The sequence below is a fragment of the Heterocephalus glaber genome, unplaced genomic scaffold (assembly GCF_053883595.1).
Source record: "Heterocephalus glaber isolate CG9 unplaced genomic scaffold, H.glaber_assembly_v1.0 deba00001608, whole genome shotgun sequence".
Classification (NCBI taxonomy): Eukaryota; Metazoa; Chordata; class Mammalia; order Rodentia; family Bathyergidae; genus Heterocephalus; species Heterocephalus glaber.
Genome location: NW_028258379.1, coordinates 12713262 through 12729879, shown reverse-complemented (window position 1 = coordinate 12729879; position 16618 = coordinate 12713262). Strand labels below are relative to the sequence as shown.

Below are 16618 nucleotides of genomic sequence, written 5' to 3'. Positions count from 1 at the left end.
CCTGACTTGAGGATAAGCAATTTTAAAAAGTTCTTTAAAAATATGTTTCTTTGGGCCTGGGATTTAGCTCAGTGGTTTCTCTGCCTGCTGAGCAGGCGCAAAGACCTGAGTTTGATCCCTGGTACCAAAAAAAAAAAAAAAAATGTTTCTTACAATAGCTTCCTTGGCTTAAGATAGCAGTTCTCAAACTTTTTGGTCTTTATATTCTTATCAAGAAACTTATAGAGCTTTCATTTTGGGGTGGTTACACCTAGTGCTACTCACAGTATATGAAATTAAACCCAAAGAATATAAAACATGTTTATTATTTAAAATTAACAATTTATTAACAAATAATAAATATAGTAACAATAAATTAACAACATATGTACTTATTATTTAAAAGTATTATTTAAAATTAACTCATTACAGGGTTGGGGATTTAGCTCAGTGGTTTTGCTGCCTGCTGTGCAAACACAAGGACCAGAGTTCGATCCCCGGTACCAAAATAAATAAATAAATAAATAAAATAAAATTAACTCATTACATTTTAATATAAATGGAACACTTTGATGAGTTGAACAAAAAATTTATGAGGAGATTGGCACTGTTATACTCTTTAAACTTCTTTACTTTCTGGTTTAATGAACTGCAGCTAGATTCTCCTATCTACTTCCACACTCCATCTACTATATTACATATGATGTGGTATCTGGAAAGCTCCATCTTATACAGTACTTGCAAAAGGAAAGTGAAATGCAAATGATATTATTCTGAAAATCAATGGACATCACAGAACCCTTGAATAGTTCTCTGGGTCTCCGGGATCATTTTTTGAGAATTTCTGGCCTAAGATAAAGGATAAAAAATATAGATACCTTTTATGGTTTGAATCTTAAATATCCCCAAAGGCTCATACTCTAAAGCCTTGGTCATCAGCTGTGGCACTAGTGGGAAGTGGTAGAATCTTTCGTTGTTTTTTTTTTTTGGTACTGGGGATCAAACTCCTTGCGCTTGCACAGCAGGTGGCGAAACCACTGAGCTAAATCTCTGGCCCCTTTCTTTAGAAGGTGAGGCCTAGTGGAAGTAAGTGAGGTCTCTACACACTGAAACTCTGGTGTTCTCCCTCTCGCCCCCCCCCCCCCCCCCGTGGCTAACATGAGGTGAGCAGCTTTCTTCTGCTAAAAGCTTTCACAATAATGGACTGCTTTGCCATAGGCCAAGAAACAATGGGAATGATCAACCATGAACTGAAATCTCTAAAACCATGAGCCCAAAACATTTCCTCTTTTTAAGTTGATTTTTCTTAGGTATTTTGTCACTCTGATGGAAATCTAACATGATGGCTTTCACTAACATATATGAGAATATGCTTAATATCTTTTCAATGAGTACTTCCTTGGCATTGTAAAGTCATAATTTTGGGAGTAAAACTGGACATTAACTGCTGATACTGATTTCTCTTTTCTCCCTCTCATGTTCCTTTGGAATGAGTGTCTGAAGCAAGCTCCACTCCTTGAAGTTCAGTGATTCCATTTGGTTACTCATAACAGAGTTTGAGAAAAATTTGATAAAAGATGATCACATAAAGTGATGAGAGCACAGTGAAGTTTTCAGTGGTAGAAGAGTTATTTTCAAAGAACTGAGTTGGTTACTACAGACCCTAGGTCTGATCTAGATGCTGCCAACAGGTATGTTTACAGGGACACAAAACAGGAAATGAGTTATAACCCAGACTTTCAGGGGGCTTACATTCCATTTTGGAAAAACAGTATTAGAAAGAAGTGTAAGCTGGTATGCCACCACGTACCACAGGGGGAACTAAGTGTGTTAGGGCAATTCACAGAGGAGAGAAGGATGCTGAAGTCACCAGAGCAAGTCTTAAAGGAAGAAGTTATTACAGGGTTTTAGGAAAGCACAGAGATAGGAGAAGAGGGGGTAGGGCTGTGAGAATCCAGTATATTTGATACCCAGAGGGATCATTTAAGACCCTCTCCTCTAGTCAACAAAATTATCTTCAGTAGTGATCTTCTAATAAATAATAATGATGATGTCTAGAAAAGAATAGCAAACCTAAAAATTCCTTTATTAAATTTTAGTTTTCAAAAATCAATTATTATAGTACAAAAAAGAAAAAAGTGATGGATTAATAATTTTAAAAATTACATCGAAGAACTCTTTTTTTTGTATATCCTTTTATTGGTACATTTTAGGTATACAATATAATGGCATTCATCATTGGAAATTTGTACCTTTACATAATCTCTCTTGGTTCTTATTTTTCCCCATTCCCCTGCCCTCCCTTCAACCCCTCCATCCCTCCCTATTCACAAAGACTTTGTTTCCTTTTTTTCATTTTCTCACATTAATTCCATTCCCTTCTTTCCTTTCCCCTACCCCTCCCACTTCCCCATTGTTGAGAATTATTGGAACTCTGTAATAATAAAAAGCAGAATAACTTTTAGTCTGTTTTATTGTTAAATTAAAACTTTCTACAGAAGCAGTACACACTGGGCTGATTCTGAAGGGGGAGATGTGGGAGTGCAGTTCCGAGACCCTGACACACCCACCTTTCCACCTGGGCTCTGCGTCTCCCCCAGCTACCTGGCAAGATGAAGCCTAAACTGATGTACCAGGAATTGAAGGTGCCTGCTGAGGAGCCTGCCAGTGAGCTGCCCATGAATGAAATTGAGGCATGAAAGGCTGCAGAGAAGAAAGCCCGCTGGGTCCTGTTGGTCCTTATCCTGGCTGTGGTGGGCTTTGGTGCCCTGATGACTCAGCTGTTTCTATGGGAATACGGGGACTTGCATCTCTTTGGCCCCAACCAGCGCCCAGCCCCCTGCTATGATCCCTGCGAAACAGTGCTGGTGGAGAGCATTCCTAAAGGCCTGGACTTTCCAAATGCCACTACGAGCAACCCCTCCACAAGCCAGGCCTGGCTGGGCCTGCTTGCCGGTGCTCACAGCAGCCTGGACTCGCCTCCTTCTACTGGACACTCACCTACAATGACACTCACATGCAGGAACCCTCTACCCAGCAGAGCGAAGAGGTCCTCCGCCAGCTGCAGACCCTGGCACTTCTAGGTGTGAAGGTGTGCATCGCCGTGAGCAAGCCCAGTGGGCCCCTGCCATGGGCGGACCTGCAGGCCCTGCTGCAGAGCAGTGCCCAGGTCCACATGGTGGACATGCAGAAGCTGACCTACAGTGTTCTGCACACCAAGTTCTGGGTGGTGGACCAGACCCATTTCTACCTGGGCAGTGCCAACATGGACTAGCGCTCCCTGACTCAGGTCAAGGAGCTGGGTGTGGTCATGTACAACTACAGCTGCCTGGCTTGAGACCTCACCAAGATCTTTGAGGCCTATTGGTACCTGGGCCAGGCAGGCAGCTCCATCCCCTCAACCTGGCCCCGGCATTATGACACCACTACAATTAAGAGACACCTATGGAGATCTGCCTCAATGGGACCCCCACTCTGGCTTACCTGATGAGTGCACCCCCACCACTCTGTCCCAGTGGTCGCACCCCAGACCTGAAGGCTCTGCTCAATGTAGTGGACAACACCCGGAGCTTCATCTACATTGCAGTCATGAACTACATGCCCACCATGGAGTTCTCCCACCCACGCAGGTTCTGGCCCTCCATCGACAATGGGCTGTGCTGGGTGGCCTATGAGCAGGGTGTCAAGGTGCGCCTGCTGATCAGCTGCTGGGGACACCTCGAGCCATCCATGTGCTCCTTCCTGCTCTCCCTGGCTGCCCTGAGTGACAACCACACCCACACCAACATCCAGGTGAAACTCTTTGTGGTCCCTGCGGATGAGAATTCTACCTCCACCCCACCGGCCTGACACTATGGCCCCGGGACCTAACAGAGCTGGGGGAGGGATCAGCCCCCAAAGAAGTGGGGGTACATGTTGGGCCCAGACCCTTGGCCCACCCCCCTTTCCAGGGCAAAGAGGGCCCAAAATTATAATAAGAAGTAAATAATTGTCTGTATATAAAAACAACTTTCTACAGACAATGTACCATAACTTACTGCTGGTACCTGGGGCCAATGGTACCCAGGCCTCCTCTTGGTTTGGAAATGGGAGTAAGGATGACCTTTGAGTTAGCAATGTGGTATGCAAGCATGGGGGAGCTTGTGCTATGTCCCATACTAGCGCCCCCCCCCCATTTTATTCTGCAGTTAGTTTGTGACTAATTGGCTCCTATATAGGGGAAGGAATCAATGACTATCATGGAATTGTTATCTTTGGAGCTATTTCTTCACTGGGAGGCAGAAGGGACAACATTTGGAGATAAGGTACAGCCAATCTCTCTTTACCAAGGGAGGCCGTGTTAGCAATTTTGACCCCAAACTAGGCCATTTTTCTCTCTTAGAATTATAAAACCAATGAGATTATGCCCTGATTAAGCAGTGAAGGAAGGTTAGTTTTGACCAAAGAATAGGAGAAGCAATGAGACAAGCTTATAAATCATATTCTCAACGCTTGGAATCCAGGATCTTATAGATAAGGGGTAAAAAACGTAAGGAGGAGGGACAGGCTAATAAAGGGGAGAAATATTCATATCTTTTCTGGAAATAAGTAGAGATTTTTCTAGGAATTCGGTCTCTTTCATTTTTGCTCATTTTATGGTTCTTTCCAGTTGTCACTGTGGCAGTTGCCAAATGTCCTGGTGAGGGAGGGATGTCATTTAGCATGCAGATGGGATTATAATGAAGTTAGACCTTGTCTGGTGGTCACTGGAGCAGCCATCTTATATCCAGCAAGTTTTAGCTAGTCCATTTAAAGAGGGACCCCTGGACTATAGTCATCCTGTCCTATGGGAACAAGGTAGAAATTCAGCTAGATCAAGCAGGGAACACCTGGAGATCAACAAGGAAAGGTGGGAAGAACAGAGAAATTGACAGCATCCTAATGATAGGCAGGTAGTTAGACATTCGTCAGCTTGAGGGACAAAGGAGGTCCAAAATGGCAAGCTTTGCCAGTTATGACTAAATGAAGAAACAAAGACCTCAGGGTATAATACACCTATGTTCATTTATTGGGTCTTAGACCCAAAGCAATCCCACAAAGCACAATGACATTTTAAGGTTATACACTACAATTCATTATGACACAGAGCCATCTATTTCCAGAAGAAGGCAAACAGTATATATACCTGGTTGCCATAGCTTATGGACCAATTACATCAGAAAGAGAAACATTCTTTAAAGACCCTCCCACCTTGGTCTTTGGCCTGATGTAGATTAGAACTTTTTCTTTTGTAAATATATTTTGTAAGTTTCTTGTGTGATTAAGGACCCAGAGTTAGTAGTGATCATCTGCAAAGAAAAGAGGAAGACATTTTGCAATTCTAAAGTAACCTCTATGAAAAATATCAATAAGCATCATAATCACCATAGATCCTTGAACCCCAGGAGTAACTCGTGTGCATAAAAAGATATCCAAACTCCTACTTAGTACAGATACCTATGTGCCTGTCTTCTTATTTGAAGGTATAAATTTCTCTGTATCTATCTACAATAAATTCACCTTGTATTTCTTCATGGTTACCTATGTGTCTTGATTGAATTCTTCCATCAAAAGCACAAAGGACTGAGAATTGAGTGCTTGTTCTTTGGAGCATCAGGACCCAGCTTCCAGGTGACACTAAATGCCATGCAAGGCAGAAGGAAAGCGTAAGAAGAGCCAGTGATATGGGTGGGTGGTAAACAGAATTTATGAATTTACCCAGGCAAGAATAAGAATAAAGAGAGATTTATTCAGACCAGAGTAGGCTGTCAAAGTGGACAGCAGGAGAGTTTCATGGCATCAGGGTGAGAGATTGGGGTTTTTATGAGTTGGAGAATATGGTAAAAGGGTTTAGGCAGCAGATATAATTACCTTAAGAATGTCTTTTCCTGGATCATTTAGCAACAGTAGATCTTCAGGGAGCACCTGTATTGTGTTTAAAATTATATATTTACAGTTGCAGCTTTGACAGGACCATTGCTCTGGCTTACAAAAGGCCTTTCAGCTTTAAATAAGAAGGTCTATAACAAGTGTTCTCAACACCCCCTCTACTCTTGCCTGTCAGCAGGAGGTGGGAGCAGGCAAGCAAAGCATTACTGCCTGAGTTCCACGTCCCATCAGATCAGTGGGGGTATTAGATTCGCATAGGAGCATGAACCATACTATGAACTGCACATGCGAGGACATGCAAATACTAAGGAAACTAGGTTGTGCTTTCCCACTGCTTCTTTGAATCTTTCGGAAACTATCTTCTCCCTTCCATCTGTGGAAAAATTATCTTCTGAAAAACCAATCTCTGGAGCCAAAAGTGTTGGAGATTGCTGGTCTATACATATTTTTTTTTAGAGCAGATGGGCTGAGACAAGGACTTACCAGGAGGAACGAATGGGCCCTTGTTAAAGGTTTGTTATTATCAGTGTTGCTATCTTATGACAACCTAAGATAGCTTTAACCTGAGTTCTGCTGTTAAGAGGGTTTTAACCATTTTGTTGCCAATGGGCAGCCACTACACTAAAGTAATAGATAACCAGGCCCTTGGAAGCAGTTATTTTGGTGAAATAAAAAATGTAGGTGTCTGAGGCTGGGAATGTAGCTCAGCGGCACAGCACCTGCCTGGCAAGCGTGAGGCCCTGAGTTCGATTCCTGGTATCCCCCCCCCCCCCCGCAATATTGGTGGCTTACTCAGAACAGTATGTAGGGTAGACACCTGAGGAAAGTAACAAAAGTGTGAAACAGAATAACTCCAAATTTAAAAAATTCTTAGATAAATGAAAAACAAAGACTTGGGATACCAGCTAGGACTTTTCATGGAGGTCCTTTCTTGCCTCACATTCCACCTCAACCATGTTTGCTGTGTTATGGTCATCTGTATCCCTTAGGGAATAATAAGAGCCTTCAGGATCTAGCTGGGCTTCATATGGTTAGCTGTTCCTGGGTAAGGCCTTTTACAACTTACTAAATATAACTGCTATTCTATCTTCCATATATAATTAGAGTCACTCATTCAAGCCAACAAAAATATTGAGGAATAAAATTCAAAGTAAAGCTTCCAATAACCTTCAGAGAGCAACATTTCTGGACCCTGAGCTCTCAGGCCATTATTTCTCTGATGGAGTGAATTGTATTCCCTTTACACATCTTCATAGTTCTAGAATTTAAGTCACTTTGTCCCAGACTGAATAACGGAATCAGTGATACCAGGCACCAGGGGTATGAAGGTAGAGAAAAAAGGTACTTTTCTGAGAGACTACAGGAAATGTTTAAATGCCCTCTTCCTCAAATAAATTGAAAGGAACAAGGCAGTTCACTGTGAACAATGCATTGCATTGGCCCTTTAGGTTAAACCTGAATGAAAAGCAAAGCGTTTATGTGGTTGAAATGGAAATAATCCTCTCAACCAAGTGATTTATGCCTTTATGACTAGCAAAAAGGCTGTGTGAAGAGTTGGAAGGCAGTGAATAGTGTATGCTGCAAGGATATAGTGGAGAGTCCAGATTAATTGTATTGTCATGTAGAATGAGCCTTTGTTTAGAGATATCTAACCCATCTTCTCACTTGTCATGCCTTTCATTTGTGCATCATCCACACAATTGCTAGGAGATGTTCAAATCAAGGGTAGCTACAAAGGTCAAGATTCAAAGAATTGAGATTTGCTTGAATAATAGCTATGAAACAATTTATTTCTTAGGTGAATACCAAAACTAGGAGGAATCAATCTAATTTTCATCCAATATATTTATGACTAGTTCTAAACATTTCCCAGGACTGTGGTCTGAAATAATGAACTTGGTGTTGAGAAGTATGTAAAAATTGTTTGAAACCCATAGCTACTGTTCAATGCCTCCCATATAGTAGTATCCATTTCTGCCTAATTTGTCTTCTAAAGGTACTGTAGATGTCAGTTCTAGGCAAATATATTCATATCTGTGATAAAAATTATTCTTGTGACATTTGTTTTGTTCTTCCTTTTATCCTCCTATATTCATTTCTTGCTGATAATTCACCTGTTAAAAATGGCAGAAAAAGCCATCATTACTAATCCTCAGCATAATTCATGATAGAAAATGTATTCATCATTGAGCACATTTATTTGTGATATTAAAAATAGAAAGTGTACAGACTGACTCAGACTCCCCAGAGTTGGTGTAAAGTTTTTTCAAAGTGAAACATTTGAGCTGCAGATGATATAGACAGAAATCTTTTCTAAACTCCTCTTATAAAAAGAAACTCTTAAAGTAAACCTCTAAAATATAGCTTTCTATGGTTTGAAGGTACTTGCCAAAACTCAAGTTGGAATTTACTTGCCATAATGATATTAAGAGGTGAGATCTGAAAGAGGGGATTAGGTCATAAGGATTCTCACTCATGAGTAGATTAATTATTATTCTAGGAACAAATTAGTTATGAGAGAGTAAGTTTCTCATAAGTTTGGCTGTACTATGGTTTTAATACAGAAAGTACAACTGGGGCTGATGGACCACTCCCCTGTATTCACTTGAACCTAGGCAGTGCCTGAGGACTAATAACCCTACCTTTGTCCTAAGGTCTACTACCTAAAGGTAGAGATAAGACACATGCTGGCCAGATCTTCCTGTAAGATAGCGACCTTTCTTCGCTTAGTGCTCATTGAAGTTTCATGTATATTGATTACATCTCATACATCCATCTGTAACAGAGTGAATTATGGGAAAGCACATGTGCAATAGATACAGCTTACATGACTGTCAATCATATTGCCAATCTTGTTCTAGAAGACCCAACGGGAGACACCCTAGTGCAATATTTTAAATTCTTAAACCCAATACCCTCAAGCACTTGTGCTATTTTTCTTTCTGCTAGCACAAGCCTGTTCACTCTGAATGTACCACTGCCTAATTAAACTTAAACTTGCTGCTGTTTTCTTACCATTGCATGCCACATCCAATTCTTGTTCATCATGTACAACAACCTAGGGATCCTGACCAGAACCCCATCACTCATGGTAATAGTTTGTGTGTGTCCCCCAAAGGTTCATGGGCTGGAAGCTTGGTCCCTAATGTGGCAGTATTAAGACGAGATGGAACGTTTCAGAGTTGGGTACTAGTGAAAGGTAACTAGGGCACTGGGGGCCCTGTACTCAAAAGGGATGCTGGTCTTGTGGTGTGAGCTAGCTAGTTCTTGTGAGAGTGAAGCCATCCACTCAGCCTCCTTTGCTTTGGCTGATTCTCTTTCTGCTTTACTAATATGTTGTGATATAGCCAAAAGGGCCCTCACTAGGGTCTGAACCAAAGCCAAGACCCAATCTTGGACTTTCATCCTCTAATACTGTGAACTAAATAAATCTTTATTCTTTATAAAGTCCTAAGCCTCAGCTATGTTGTTATTCTAATAGAAAAAGCATTAATATAGGCCCTCTTGCCCCACCTCCTTTTCATGAAGGCTTGATTACCCTTCCAGCACATCATGAGATTATGGAGCCCTTTGCCAGATGATGGCACCATGGTCTTGGGACTTCCCAGCTTCCAGAACTATGAGCCCAATAAATTTCTATTGTTTATAAATTACCAAGTTTGTGCTAATCTATTTTAATAGTTTAAAAACAGACTAAGACAACCTCTTTTCAAGGGAGTTTCCTGCAAATTTAGCTACCAAAAAGATACATTTTCCATTTTCATTAGGATTGCAAAGCCCAACTGAACCTACATACATTTTCACTGAAGCCTGAACAGCTCCCTTTCCACCTTTGTTAAATTTGTATATAAACCTTTATTTATGAGCATTCAGTGAATTACTTTTTACTGAGCAGCCCTTGCAGGCATGTGTAAATAAACTTTTCTCTTATTATTCTGTCTGTTGTCAGTCCATTTGCAGCCCCTCCCATTGTTGAACCCAACTTTCTCCTAACAAAAGCAAAGTGAAACTGTGAATTAAAAATAAGTCAGACTTTAATATTCCAACATATTTAATCCATCAATTTTCTAAATTCAAAATTATAAAGTTAGCAAGTGAATATTACTATCTTATTAGATATATTAAATGCTGTAGCTGCAATGATATAGGCACTCTGAAATGCTTTTAATGGATTGGAAATTGGCACAGTTTTCTAGAAAGTAATTTTTCAGAATGTGTCAAGAACTTTAACAATGTTCATGCCTTTAGGCATGAAAATTTCATTTCTTAGGCGTCACAGGAGATAATGAGATGCTCTCAAATATTTATCTAAAAAAGCACCCAACTCACTACGTATTTATTATTTATAAGAACAAACATTACAAAAAACTTAAATGTTCTACAATAAAGATCAGATAAATAAAACTTTAAGGGGTAAAATCTGACCATAGAATTGTGATCTGAATTATGTGTTGATGATATACGTGCTTGGAAAGGAAGCTAGAAGGAAATACCTTAAAATGCAAATAGTTGTTTTCTGTAACTAAAGAATTACAGGTGATTTTTTTCTTCTTAGAATAAGAAAAAAAAACTGAGTTACACATATCAGGAACAAAATGTGCCATCATTATCGGGGTCTGGGCACTGTGGGGTCTTTCAAGAAATTCTTTCCAAGTTCATTGTGTCCTGAACAAGAATTATACAAAACAAGTGAAAAGGGTAGCAAGGTTTTACATGTATTAAAAGTAGGAGAAGAAGAACGCCCTGCAGAGCAAATGTGGGCCAATTAAAGCAGGAAAAGAAGTTTGCTCTGCAGGGTGAGAGTGGACTACTGGGAAACAGAGAACACATAGTGGTTGTGAGGTTAGTGCCCGTCATCTTTTGTATCTCCCACTCCTCAGGCTGATATCAGATCTAGGCCGTCCTGTCAAAAACCTGCTTGATCTTGCACCAGAAGAACTGAAGATAGCATTTTCTGATTGGTCGCAGGTGCAAAACTTGGAAATTGTCTTTCTGTGCATGTGTCCTGGATCTCTGTGACTGACAGGTCACGCCCACTTGCCCCACTGACTGGTCATGCCCTAATCTCCTACCTCAGTCCCAATTAGCAAACATTGTCTGGGGACCTGGATCAAGAGATAGGGAGGGGTTTAAAACATTCTTCAAAATTAAGCACATAGGTAGGGTGTGTAGATATTCATTATGCACATAGATTTATTGACATCTATATTTGAGCAGCACTGAGTTCCCACTGTATATAAAATTCTAAACCAGATCTTTTCTTTTTCCTACTCTGTTTCCATGTTTTAGCAAAGGCATAAAGTTAATTGTTAGAATTAACCACAAATTATCACTGAATGAATTACATATTTTCCTACTAAACTACATGATATATTGTAGAAATTTCTTCTACCAAACTCAGAGATAAGATTTCCATAAGGAAATGCAGCTAAAAGCTCAACTCTCAAACAATGATACAACCTTTCAAATGTACAAAGTACTGTAAATAAAAACCCCAAACTCTTATATATTGATATAGAAGTATTTATTATTTTTAATTTTAATATACTATACAACTTAAAAATTTCCTGAGAAATTGACTATCACAATAAATTTATATTGATACAAGTAATAACAATAGCAGGTTCAGGAACTAGTAATGAGGCTATAAACTTAATTAAGAGCTTGAAAGCATTGTTACTGATCAGTTTCTGCAGTGTTTGCTCTGAGTAAAATAGATCTCTAAATAAATGAAATTAACTTATAACAGCCAAAAATCATTATCAGAGCTGCATTTAAACTTAGATTTGCATTGAAGCCCCACCATGTCCCACCCTGGGTAAATTCTTCCACTGCTTGGTTTTGCCAATGAGTTACTTTGCTATCAGTGATGAGACAGAAAATGACAGAGTTGAAGACGAGGGTTGGAACTCTTAACTGCATTAAAGTTGGAGAAAGGAAACCATACTCATTCAAAAATTTCTCTGAAACTGACAATTTAAGATTTCCTAGGAAATGCCAGACATCCTGGGAGAAGGGTGTAGAAATATATGGACATTTGTACTTCCCCAAGTGATCTGTTTTACATTGAAATACTCCAGAATCAACAGTGAGCTTTATGTGTGCATGTGACTTCATGTTAAGCCACTCTGACAGTTACTAGTGAATATGAAAAGTAGTCTGAGTAGGAATCTGTAGACATTGATGTTACCATCATCTAAAAGATCCACGTGGAATTCACACTTCTAGAAGTGGCTCCACATGTTTTAACGCCCCCCCCCATGTAAATTTGCACCAGAAAAATCACTAGTTAGTATAAAGAGATATTAGAAATCATTATCTAGTGGTGAAATAAGGGATGTGAGGGGTATGTGAACAGGCTGGAAACCTCAAACTTTGCATGAGAAGGATTTGGGTTTGGCTAGCCTAAGAAACCAACCCTCTCAGAGGAAGGCTGAGGTCCAGAACTTCATTCAGCCCTCTACCTCACCACTTGGAGAACTCTGTCTTGAACCAGAAGTATCTAACCTTGCCATCAGAGCATACTCAAGAGAGGGCATCACTGGACCACCTAAAACTCCAGATAGGGGACCCTGTTAGTTGACAGAACAGGTTGTATAAGTGTTGCAGGAAGAGTGTACGTATCTCCTTGTTAATAAGTATTTCTATGTGTTACTGAATCAGGGCTGACACTGGCTTTCATGATGACAGGGAAGCTGGTGGATTGATGGTAGATAAAGAAAAACTTACAAACTTTACACCTGACTTCTCTGATTAGAGGTAACTAAGAATCACTGACAAGAGCTGCCAGATTGGCTTAGGTCACCTCTCAAAACCTGCCCTTCCACAGCTTCCTACCCCATACACACCCAGCAAAGACCTAGCACTAAGAAAACAAAGCAATGTTGAATAGAAAAAAGTTCTTAAGTTCTCAGGACCAGGAACTTAAATTGTAAGAGTCATTAGTTTTCTGGTTCATCAAAATCAAACCAGAAACCCTTCAAGACCACAACCATGGTGCAGAGCTGGTGCTTAGGATGGAAAGAAGAAACACCTTCGTTTTGGCCCTTGAATGGTACTCAAAAGAACAGGACTGGGAATCTGAAAACCTAGGATCTGGGTTAGCTCCTACAAATAGCCAGTATCTTAACTCATCAGCTCCCATTTTGAGGGTAGCCTTTGCCCTTTTATTAGGTTCTTACGGCACTCATATGACAACAGATGAAGGAGAAAGAGTCTGGTACAGTGTAAAACCTAATATGTGCCAATATTTTGTGCCAGGATAATGAACATTGATTTCTTAGTACATAAAGACCTTATGTTAGGCTACACATTTAAGGAGTTTCAAAGGTAAGCAGAAAGGTTATGACTACAAAAGGACTTGTGCACATAGCTTTGTTCACATTAACTTCAAAATGGAAATAACCCACGTGACCATCAATAAGCGAATGGATAAACAAATTTTAGTATTGTATACCACAGAACACCACTCAGCACTAAGATTATTACACATACACACAAAGATGAATTTCAAAAATACGCTGAGTGAAAGAGGCTTATGAAAAATTATATGTACTTTCATAAACAGTACGTACTATATGATTCTAGAATTGTAGGAGGTTCTAGAATAGGCTAAAATAATCCATGAGAAGAAACCTCAGAGCATTGGTTACCTCTGTATGTATAGGTAGGGTAGGAATATTTTGGGTGAAAATAAACTCTATAACTTTGTTAGGGATTGGCATTACACAGGTTATACATTTGTCAAAACTCTTTGAATGGAAAACTTAAAAATATGTATGTTACTCTATGTTGATCCTACCTAAAATATACTAAACTCTACTTCATGATATGTATGCTGTTATATTTAATGGTGACATATACTGATTTCTAAAATACATTAAAAATAGGATAGAGAGAGGGATGAGTACAGATAGTTATAATGCAAACATAGAAAAAGCATTAATTGAAAATGTAGGCAGTGGGTACATAGGTACTCACTATATAATTACTTTAGATTTTTCTATTTATTTGAAAATCCTCATAATAGTATGTTGGGAAGGTCCCTAACTACTCTCTCTTTCATTCTGCTAAGCAATTTTAAGATATTAAGAAAATTAAACTGATAAACACAGCTGCTAAAGGAATACATTTTTCAATACATCATGAAAATTGTATTGTCTACAAATCTTGCTTGCTTGCTTTAATTATTGAAGAAGATACAAAACTCTGTGGTAGTATCTCCATTTGATATGGAACAAGACATTATTTTAATAGCCTTTAAGAAGATTTACAGAAAATAGTTCCATTGTCTAATACAACAAATACAGCACAATTTCTATAATTTATGTATTGTAATATCAAAGGGATATCTAATAAGGAATACTTGAGTAAAAATTTTGTGGGTTGTAATCCCAACAGTTGGGAGGCTGGGGCAAGAGGATCACATGGTCAAGGCCAGCCTGAGCTGCATAGTGAGTTCAAGGCCAGCATGGATTCTATGGCAAAACCCTGTCTTTAAAACTAATTAAAACAAAACTAATTGTAAGTTAGTCTCATAATAAAGTATGCAAAATACATACATATATCCATCAATGAGCTATTAACAACTAGCACATCGGTAGACTGTATATTGGAGTCATATCATCATATCCTAGGGTTGGAGCTGTAAAAGGCAACTGAGCCAATTTATTTTCTCTTCCATATCAAGGTCTAGAATGAAAGTGGCTACAGTAAGGTAAGTGCTGTTACTTTTGGATATGACACTGCAGATAGAAATACATGCAATCAAAATGGTAAGAGAAATAGAAATTATGCATGATTTATCTAGCTCCACATATTATCTTCAAAGATATTAAAATGGGACAAATTATTCATTATTTCAATTATTCCAGAGAAAGGCTGTGGACATTTTTGTGTCTCTTTGTGTGTCACCAGGCCAGTCTAGTTCTTTGTTTACTTTTTAACTTAAAAATTTATAAAATTTTTTTTTATTAGTATATGTTTTCAGTACATGCAGTTTACAGTCATCTTGAGTAGTCGGTCAGGTACATATTATAACTTGTTTCTGTTTTTACTCTTTCTCTTCTACCCTCCCTCCTCCCACCCTCATCCTATAATTCTGCTTTCCCCACTTTTACTCTTATTGATGTTATAAATCCTAGCACATGTTCGTGGCATATGATATTCACATTCATTGAGATTATTAGGTTCTTGTACATGGCATATATTTATACTTATTTCCCCTTCCAAATCTGCTCACCCCTCGCCCTTGGTCTCTTGGACCCCTTCCCATTTGCAAGAGATCATCCCCTTGTCTCCTTCTAGCCATCTTTTATTATTCTCTTTGTTTATACTTTCCCTTGATCAAATGAAGGATACCATATGGTGTTTAAGCTTGCATGTCTGGTTCATTTCACTGAACATTATTTTTTCCAGGTGCATCCATTTTCCTATAAATGTCTCAAATTTGATTCTTTAAGAAGAGGTAGGACTGCAAGTTCCTTTAGAAGATACCTTGAGTTTCCATTTGATTTTCATTTGGATCGTTTCAAATTTCCTCTCTTCCACTTCTTTGCCAAGCTGAGGTACAGTCCTTAGTGCCAGACAGGCCTGAGATGAAAGGCTTGATCATTCTTTCAGCCAATATACATTTATTCTACTTGCCTGCACTGACCTTGTGGTAATTCCAGGTGCTGAGAATATCATAGTAAATAAAATAAAGTCCTGTGTTCACAAAGTTTAGATTCTAATGGGAAAAGTAGACCATAAATAGACAATGAAAGTAAATAACAATAGGAAATGGTGATAGGATCTAGGGAAAAATAAGACAAATCAGTGAAACCTACTTTACTCAACTGCAAAAGTATGACCTACCCTTATCTCAGGTAGGAGATGGAGGTGACAATATGGTGCTTTCCTCTTTTTTTTTCTTTTTTTAAACCTTTCCTCACAGATCTGGAAGTGGCACCATAAATTTTGTCTGCAGGGATTATAGTCATAAATCAAAAATAATGGACTGTATTAGTCCATCACTGGGACAAAATATCTGATACTCACAAGTTAAAGGAAGGGAAGTTTACTTTGGCTCATGGTTTTAGTTCATGGTTGGCTGGTTCCAAAGCAGGAATAGCATGGTGGAAGGGCCTGGTTGGGGAAAGCTGTTCAAGTCACCACAGCCAGGAGGCAGAGAGAGAAGGAAAGAACCAGGGAGGGAGATACACCCTTTCAGATCACTTCCCCAGTCACCCACCTCTTCTGGCCAGGTTCCAACTCCTAACATCATATTCAACGGATTAATTCACTGCTGAGTATAGCACCCCAAGACTTCATCATCTTTCAAAAACTCCACCTTTGAACACATAAGATTTTGGGGGGACATTCTAGATCCAAACCATAGCATGTGCTGAAACAGTGATATGTAAAGATAGCACCAAGAGAGAAGATAATCTCGAAGTAACATTACAACTTATTGAAGACCCAACATTAAAATGTCTAAAGAAAGGACATACCAGCCCAATTAGGTGATGGTCAGTGACATACTTTGGATCTGGAATGTCCCCCAAAGGCTCATGTATTGAAGAATTGGTCCTAGCCTTTGACACTATTGGTAGCTGGTGGCACTTTTAGGAGGTAGAACCTAGTGGCTTGCAGGAGATATCCCTTGAAAGAGATATTGGTACCCAAGCCCTATCTTCTTTCTCTCTTTTGTGCCTGACTGCCATGAAGTAAGCAGCTTTGTTCCACCATATGC

General features: G+C 39.3%; 1 protein-coding gene and 1 pseudogene across 17 annotated transcripts in view; one reads left to right on the top strand and one right to left on the bottom strand.

Moving 5' to 3' along the window:
- Positions 1-16618, bottom strand: part of Rgs6 (regulator of G protein signaling 6) — a 596709-nt gene that overhangs the window by 279671 nt on the left and 300420 nt on the right. The gene's annotated exons all lie outside the window — the stretch shown is intronic.
- LOC106007731 (5'-3' exonuclease PLD3 pseudogene) lies at positions 2484-6073 on the top strand (annotated as a pseudogene).